At 38.7% G+C, this 9,437-nt stretch overlaps 1 protein-coding gene across 10 annotated transcripts in view; it reads right to left on the bottom strand.

The window, feature by feature from the left end:
* LOC106867420 (zinc finger CCCH domain-containing protein 10) overlaps positions 1-9,437 on the bottom strand; it is a 639,081-nt gene that overhangs the window by 590,650 nt on the left and 38,994 nt on the right. The window lies entirely within an intron of this gene.

Raw genomic sequence — 9,437 nt, 5'->3', positions numbered from 1 at the left:
ACAAACACATGCACATGCACGTACATACATACATACATGCATACGCGCGTGCGCGCGCGTCTTTGTGTTTATCCACCGCCAGGTTTTAAGTCTCCGTAATTATAGCGGTTCGACAATAAGAATATTATATAATAAGTAACAAGCTTATTTAAAAAATAAATACTTAGTTCGATTAAACTTTTCGCTTTGGTGCCCCAGTATGGTCGCGTTAAAAAAGATAAAAACTAGAAAGTGAGAGTGAGAGAGAGGTAGAAACAGACTGACAGTCAGACAGACAGACCGACAGACAGAGAGACAGAAACAGACAGAGAAAGAGAGACAGCATGTGTGCATGTGCGAGTGCTTTCTGATGTTGAGTTATAGCCAACTCATTTGCATTTAACCAACAACGTAAATGCAGCTACTAGTGAAGTGTTACTGATACAAAAAATCGTTAAACTAAATTTGCTTTCGTCCCTCGGGTTCAAATCATATTGTTGCAATTAACTTCATATAACTTTTGAATTGATACATTAAACTGCAGTATTATAACAGTTAGCTCAATCGATTGAATTATCATAAATCTGTCCTGTATAATTCCCAGAAACGTGTGTTTTCATAGGAGTTTGGATTCGATATATTTTATATAGCGTGTATCTTTATAAGAATGTCTAGTGGTTATCGCAGTTTAACAACCATGCTGAACGTATTTACATTAACATAATTGAAAAATCCTTTCTATTGTAGGCACAAGACTCCAGTGCTTGACTGGTAGTTGTTTTATCGATCTCGAGTGAATGAAAGGCAAAGTCGACCACAATGGAATTTGAACTCAGAACGTAAAGACGGACGAAATGCTGCAAAGCATTTTGCTCGGCGTGTTTGCAACTCTGCTAGCTCACCGCCTTAACATGAGTTAATAATCAAAAATAAACATAGACGTAGGTGCGGTTGTGGCTTACTTCCTAGCCATGTGGTCTTAGGTTCGATTCCTCAGCGCGGCATATTCACTTTTACTCTTTTACTTGTTTCAGTTATTTGACTGTGGCCATGCTAGAGCACCGCCTTTAGTCGAGCAAATCGACCCAGGACTTATTCTTTATAAACGATGTACTTATTCTATCAGTGTCTTTTGCCGAACCGCTAAGTTACGGGGACGTAAATACACCAGCATGTGTTGTCAAGTGATGTTGAGGGGACAAACACGGACACACACACACACACATATGTATACATATGTACGACGGGCTTCTTTCAGTTTCCGTCTACCAAATCCACTCACAAGGCTTTGGTCGGCCCGAAGCTATAGTAGAAGACACTTGCCCAAGGTTCCACGCAGTGGGACTGAACCCGGAACCATGTGGTTCGTAAGCAAGCTGCTTACCACACAGCCGCTCTTACACCTATATTGGCAAGTATCTTTTACAATAGCCCCGGTCCTATCAAATCCTTGTGACAGGATTAGGTAGGCGGACACTGAAAGCTCGTCACTCACACATACACACACATATATACATGTGTGTGTGTTTGTGTGTGTGTGTGTGTGTGTGTGTGTGCGTGCGCGTGCGCGCGTTTTTGAGCAAGACATTTTATTTCTCGTAGCTCTGCAGGTGGAAGAGTGACAGAAACTTTACACTACATCATCCAGCTCTTTGCATTCTGTGTTCAAATCCCACCTACCTGGAGAAGGCATCGGGAAACCACGCCAGAATTCATTCAAAGTCTAGTCGTGGGAATCGATGTTCCAGTCATCAACGGTGGCAGCGGAGGTTTACGTACCCTCCCATGTCGTATAAAGTGTGCTGGAGAAGGTTCGCATGCACAAGACTAAACCAAGGGCAGACCACCACAGGGTTAGGTAGGAGGCAAAAGGGCGGTAGAGAGGTAACAGATGCATCTGTATAGCGATTTTAGTCTTTGCCTTCAAGGTAAATATTGGTTTCAAATTTTGACACAAGGTCAGCAAGTTCGGAACAGGGCTAAGTCGATTACATCGACCCGAGTGCTCAACTGGTACTTATTTTATTGACTCCGAAAGGATGTAAGGCAAAGTCAACCTCGGTGGAATTCGAACTCAGAACGTTAAGACGGGCGAAATGCTTCTTAACATTTTGCAGGCGTGCTAACGATTCTGCCAGCTTGCCGTCCGGAAAGTTCGTGCCGATTTTTAAAGGAAAGAAAAAGGTCAATAAATACTTGCCATTACATTTTTAATCAACCAAATATGAACCATTTTGTTGAACAATGCGTCTCCATCTTTCCTTTAACTTGAAAATACCCTCTTCACAGAATTGAGGTGGTTTCATGGTAAATAAGCCGAAAGCTAAGCTACTATAAATCGGCACGAACTTTCCGGAAACCTAATATTCAAATATTAGCAAAATAATGATGACGATGATGATGATGATGATAAATAGATAAATGTAATAGTATGCTAACTGCAAGTTAACCTCAATCCCAAAACAAGATTGTCAACAATAACAACTAACTTCAAAATGTAAGCAAGTTAAAAGCGAAACAAAAATATATGCCATTTATGCTTAATATTATTCGCCTATAATAGGGTGGTTTAGTGAAAAGCTGAGGTACAAGCACATCCTGAAAAGCAACCCCAAATAGAGCAGCATCAAGCCACGCAAACTTGAAGCCTCTGTTGCAGACAGATCAGCGTGGAGGTCTCACCACACGAGTAGCAGCTGCCTTCGAAGAGAACCAGCGTCAGCGTCTCGCTGCTGCAAGAGACTGATGTCACAGGGCGGCGTCCGCCTTAATCCAGGCAACAGACTATCGTTGTGACACTTATGGTCGCATGTGTGCTTCCAGCTCTAAACTGCTGAGTCACATGCGCTCCCATCGCTGAGAAAACACAAACTTTGTCATCGTTGGACACCGATGGATTGCAAACAATATAATAGGGTGGTACTGTGATAAGTTGAAACCAGGTCAGAGATCTCATCGCAGACTGATGGGACCTGCTACCATGTAAACCAGTACTACCTATTCAAAGGTCGAGTGATCGCCAACTAAACCGCCCCACCCTACTCTTCACTTGAGTAGCTTGCCACACTTTTACAAGATGTGTTTGCTTTTAAGTCTATTTTAACATTAGTAATTATTCTTCTTTCAGTAAACCCAGGTGATTCTGGATGACGTGAAGATGTTTCCACAGACTTAAATTTGTTTTATAAGAAGACAGTTCTTTACAGAAGCCTGTTTGTTGTTGGACACCCAGTAGGATTACAAACAAGACCTGCCGAAGGGCAGATGAGCTACTTGTGGGCCAACAATCAGCCAGTTGGAAAAGGCAATGGCAAACCACCTCAGTATCACTGCTAAAAAAATAAAAAAATAAAAATAAAATAACCTCTATAAATAAAAGTCAGAACGAAGTAACGCTGTGAATTCATTAGATGGGAGAACTCGCGTTCAATTAGGAAGACTTTTATCGTTGTGTCATTAACGCGCTGCAAAGCTTACGACGCATGGCGACGACGACTGTGGTAAGCAGTCACCCACTTTAAGTTATATCCTAATATTACGTGTAAGTACATTAAAAAATAGGCGGTGGGCGATATTGAAAAAGTGTTACTAAAATATGATTTTGTGGTAAAAAGCTTGCTTCCCAACCATTTGCTTTCAGGTTCAAACCCACTACAAGGTAGCGTAGGTGTCTTCTAATATAGCCTTGGGTCGACTAAAACGTTGTGAGACGATTTGATATGCGGAAACTGAAAGAAGCCTGTCGTATGTGTGTATTTGTGCGTGTCTTTATATCTGTCCCCTCCCGCTACTTGATAAGTGTTATCGGCAAAAGACTCCGATAGAAAATGTACCAGACGTACAAAACAAAACAACAACAAAATTAGCTATTGGGATCGATGATCGAAAGCATTAAAAATGACTGAAACAAGTAAAAAAAAAAGAAAAGAAAATAGAAAGATAAAAAGAAAATGAGTGATCGTTAAAAATAATAGTTTGAGAAGCATTCAGCTAAAGAATTAAATTTAAAAAGTACTATCCTTTTTTAATTTTAGTCACATTATGATACAACGAAATACAGAAGTTGTGTGGCAGCTCATCAGATAAACTGTATCTGCGGTTCAAAGTGTCAATCCAGATTCTGTCTGAAGATTACAGTAATAAAAAAAGGGTTCTAGATTTAGGTATAAGCTACAACTTTACGACACAATCCGCAGGGATTTCAAAGTAATCAAATAACATACGTTTTCAATTTTTGTTCAGATCTTGTTGCATAATTTCAATGAAAAAAAAAACACAAAAACAATTCGAGTATTAACAGGAGACGGGAGTTTTGATAAGCGGTTACTTAATATGTAAGAAAATTGCAGCAAAATCTCCCTCAAACCACACGCTACCGACTGAATAATGTAATCCTAGATATACTTTTCTTGGAAACAGGAGGGATGGTCATGGTTGGAACACTATTGATCATAGCTCGTACTCAGGGGTTCCACCAGAATTTCAAAAGCAGGACAAATGCCAGGTGACTCTTCCACCAAAAGAATATTCGGGAATATCATTTTGATGGGGAGGATCATCTAGTATTTGTGAGAATAAAATTGTCATATTTTATCTGCTTTATCAGCGAAAATACAAAATGGAGCTTGATACGTTTATAAGGTTTTTAAACTGTCTTAATGCTATCAAGCATAATAATGAACCCGTCTTTTTTCCTCCAACTTCATCAGAAATAGTATCAATAAATGTTTCATAGTGGCGTCAATGACCTGACATATAACGAAGATTTAATGGTAAGCAGCAGGTAAGAAGAAGCGGTACTCAGAGAAGAAATTGCTATAATTTACGTTGGAGGTGGCAGCAGCAAAGACGAAAAAGAAGGAAATCTTTTTTTTTTTTTTTTAATCCTTTATTTGTTTCAATCATGGAACTGTGGCCATGCTGGGGCACTGCGTTGAAGGGTTTTAGTCGAACCAATCGACCCTAGTACTTATTTTTCAAGTCTGATACTTTATTATACCATCTCTTTTGCCGAACCGCAAATGCTACAGGGACGTAAACAAGCCAACACTGGTTATCAAATGGCAGCGGAGGATAAACACACACACACACACACACACACACACACACACACACACACACACACACACACACACAAAAACATATATATATGAGGCGAGCTGGCGGAGTCGTTAGCACGCCGGACAGAGTGCTTAGGGGCGTTTCGTCCGTCTTTACTTTTTCAGTTCAAATGCTGCCAAGATCAACTTTGCCTTTTATACTTTCGGGGTCGATAAAAGAAGTACAGTTTAGCATTGTGGTCGATGTAATCAACTTACCCCCTCTTCGAAACTGCTGGCCTTGAGCCAACATTTGAAAGCTATATATATATATATGTATATATATATATATATATATATATATATATATATATATATATATATATATATATATATATATATATATATATATATATATATATATATATATATATATATATATATATACATATATATATATATATATATATATATATATATATACATATATATTTAGAAATAATAAATTTCTAAATCTCTCAGAGAGACTTAAGCAGTAGTGATGCGATAAAATAGTTGTATACTGCCAACTTAACGTGACAGTCCCAATAAGGGAATATACTACTGCCGTTTAGCGGTCCGGCTTCCTAGGGCTAAACAGCAGTAATATATTCCCTCATTGGGACTGTCACGTTAAGTTGGCAGTATACAACTACTTTACCCTACTGTTTTCATCTACCACCCACAAAGCATTTGTTGGTCCGTGACTATACCAGAAAGCACTTGATTAGAGAGTGAGCTTCTTAACTACACGATCGTGCCTGCGCCTTATTAAATACACCAAATGGAGACCGAACCCGGGGACTTTCGCAATGAAGAGCGAACGCTCTACCCCTGAGCTACAAATGGAAGTTCTATCTAGTAATGTGATCGAAGTTATACAGATATTCGCTTAGAAATTATGTTGTGTGTGTGTGTGTGTGTGTGTTCAGGAATACTCGTCGAAAATATGTATTTAAGACATTCTAGCCTGACCAAAGCATATTACCAGAAAGATATATTCTTAAAATGACATATTCGTAGAAAGAAAAAATAGTCGAAAGGGAAATTGATCGTAAAGTCGAATAAAATACAAAATATACGAGAAAATTTTTTCTTTTTTTCTTGTTTTATTCATTAGACTACGGCTAGGCTGGAGTATCGCTTTGAAACATTTTTAGTCAAATTCATCATCTCAGTATTTATATTTTAAAGCTTATTATATCTGTCTCATTTGCCGAACTGATAAGTTACGAGGAAATAAACACACCAGCACTGGTTGTCCAGCGGTGGTGGGGAACAAACACTGACACAAACACACACACACATACATATATATTTACGACGGGTTCCTTTCAGTTTCCGTCTACCAAATCCACTCAGAAGGCTTTGATCAGCCCAAGGCTATAGTAAGACAGTTTCCCAAGGTGCCACGCAGAGAGACTGAACCTGGAAATATGTGGTTGGGAAGCAATCTTCTTACCACACAGCCACGCTTGCGTTGGAATTTTTTAAAGAAACAGTTTTAAAATATATACAAAGAAAAATAAAATGATTTATTGATATTTGAATTACTGGTGTCATATTGTTTTAATGCTCTAAAATTGAGAAATAGTTAATATATAAATCAAAATTTATAGATTTTGTATAATTTACAAAATCTGACGTCGGGTTGAGAAAGTTATTTGTGATAACTATAAAATATGACCATTCGCATGAGAAAATCATTAAAGTTTTTGCGAGAGATATACTGGACACATAGTAGATAATTGAGGTCGACTATTTTAGTATTAGTCAAATACTACTGTCTTATTGAGTTGTTCAGGTTGTGAATCTATATTTGAAATAGTTAATGCAATGTCAGTAGGTGGCGTGGCATTGAGCTATGTCCCTTTAGTTTCAATTATTAAATACTGTTGCGATTATCTTTGCATGTCATTGTTCATAAGATGACGGCAGTTTCTTCGAGTCTGAAGATAACGAGGAAGTGCGGCATGCCTAAACAGTGACTGCATGAACCGATCATTGACGCGGCAGTGCCTTTCTTCCCGACTGCGCTTAGTAGTTTTAAAATGACAGTCCTATCCAACTCAGCGGGCTAGATGGCTGAGGTGAACAGCAAGCTGTAGGTTTTTATATTGGAGTGGCTTTCTCCTAAGTGAACTGACTTACAGAGTTGACGAGATTCGCTTACCTACCCTGAAGTTACAGAAGGAATGTCAATGAAGGCACCGGACTTTCCAAGGGACTCAACTCCTTGACTTCCTGTCGAAGTTGACTCTCCTAGACTTTTCCTTTCCCAAGACACTCACAAAGCAGGGAGGTTTTGCGCTTGGAGTTTCTTCTGTAATTAACCCATAGCTAGGATCAGGCACTAACATGCCAGGTCAATTAGACCTTGGAACAATCGTGGCTAAAAGGTGGTTCCACATTCCTCAAAACCCTACTAACTCAAATTATTAAGTAGAACTAAGCGATTCTACTCTGACCATAAACGTTTTGGTAATGTACCTATGTTTGAAATCATTATCATTGAGATTAATGAATTGCAGGAACACTGTTTTTCGTTATGGCAACCATAATATACTACAAAGTATATTAAGCGCTTTATAAGTCAATACCGTATCCTACTGAGTTAGTATTGGCTTTATAAGTCAATAGTGTGTCCAACTGTGTTATTACTATAACTACTGAATGTCTATCATATTACACGCTCGTGCGTACTGAAACGTATATACAAAACGATAACTAGAAATAATATTTAGTTTGAAATCGTTTTTATATAATTTGCTATCATTTTAAAATTACAAAAACACGTTTGAAAGATTGCACGAGATTAACTTTCAATGCATCTCTACAAGCATTTACTTCCTTATAAAAAATAAACACAAAAGAAACAGAAAAACTGAAAATATATTTCGTTTCAGAATTTTTTTTCTTATCACGAAAATAAATTAGATGACAAGTTAAGTATATTTCAGACTTTTTTTCCTTTACGAATTTGTCTTCCCATTTGATGCAGACGAGTATGTTTTCGATCAATTTTTCTTTCGGTCATTTTGTTCTTTGGCCATGTGTTTCGAAGAATATGCTTTCGATGTAAATGTTTTATCACACATGTGTGTACGTGATATGTACACACACACACACACACACACACACACACACACACACACACACACACACACACACACACACTCACACACGCACACATACACACACAGATATAAATATATGCACGCACGCATGTTCAAACATTCATGCGCACGCACATACATACATTTGTGTGCGTGTGTGTGAGTCTGTGTGTTTGTGTGTGCGTGTGTGTGTATGTGTGTGTGTGTGTGTGTGTACATGTTTGTGTGCTCTTGCAGTATTTGGTCTTGTATCTTGGATGGCGATGTTGGGATCTTTGGAAAGATGCAGTCGCGCACCGTTCTGATGTTTGTATAACTTTCAATGCCAAAGTTTGGTACAACTCCTTCCAGGATTTCACACACACACATACACAAACACACACACACACACACACACGCATGCACGCATGCATGCATACATGAATGAATGAATGAATGCATGGATACATACTTTCATACACACATATACATACCACATACATACATACATACATACATACATACATACATACACACATCGTATGGATCGATAAGCTTAATGTGGATTGGGTATATCGCAAACCAGCATATATTCGCAGATAGCTATCAGAAACAAATACTCCAGAGACTAACTGGATCCGTTGACACATGACAAAGCAGACATCTGACGACTGTGGTGTGATGAGCTTTGAAATGATTTCTCGTTGTTCTTTTGTTCATGTCAAGAATAGAAGTTCATGCCTACTCTATGAACTCATAATGATATCTTCGTTAATTATGCTTAATTTAGACGCAGGCGCGGCTGTGTGATAAGAAGTTCTGTCACACTGCGTGGAATGTGGGTAAGTCACAAGGATTTGGTAGGCCCAGGGCTATTGTAAAAGACACTTGCTAATATAGGTGTAAGAGCGGCTATGTGGTAAGTAGCTTGCTTACGAACCACATGGTTCCGGGTTCAGTCCCACTGCGTGGCACCTTGGGCAAGTGTCTTCTACTATATCCTCGGGCCGACCAAAGCCTTGTGAGTGGATTTGGTAAATGGAAACTGAAAGAAGCCCGTTGTGTATATATATAACATGTGTGTTTTTATCCTCCACCACTGCTTGACAACCTGTGTTGGTGTGTTTATGTCCCCGAAACGTAGTAGTTCAGCAAAAGTGACCGATAGAAAAAGTACCCGGCTTTAAAAAATATTAAATACTGGGGTTGATTCATTCGACTAAAATAAAAATTCGCCAAAATGTTACTCCAGCATGGCCGCAGTCTAATGATTGAAACAAGTGAA

Source organism: Octopus bimaculoides, chromosome 8 (assembly GCF_046866305.1).
Source record: "Octopus bimaculoides isolate indiv1 chromosome 8, ASM4686630v1, whole genome shotgun sequence".
NCBI lineage: Eukaryota > Metazoa > Mollusca > Cephalopoda > Octopoda > Octopodidae > Octopus > Octopus bimaculoides.
The sequence above is the reverse complement of the archived record's forward strand: the minus strand, read 5'-3'. Positions and strand labels throughout refer to the sequence as shown.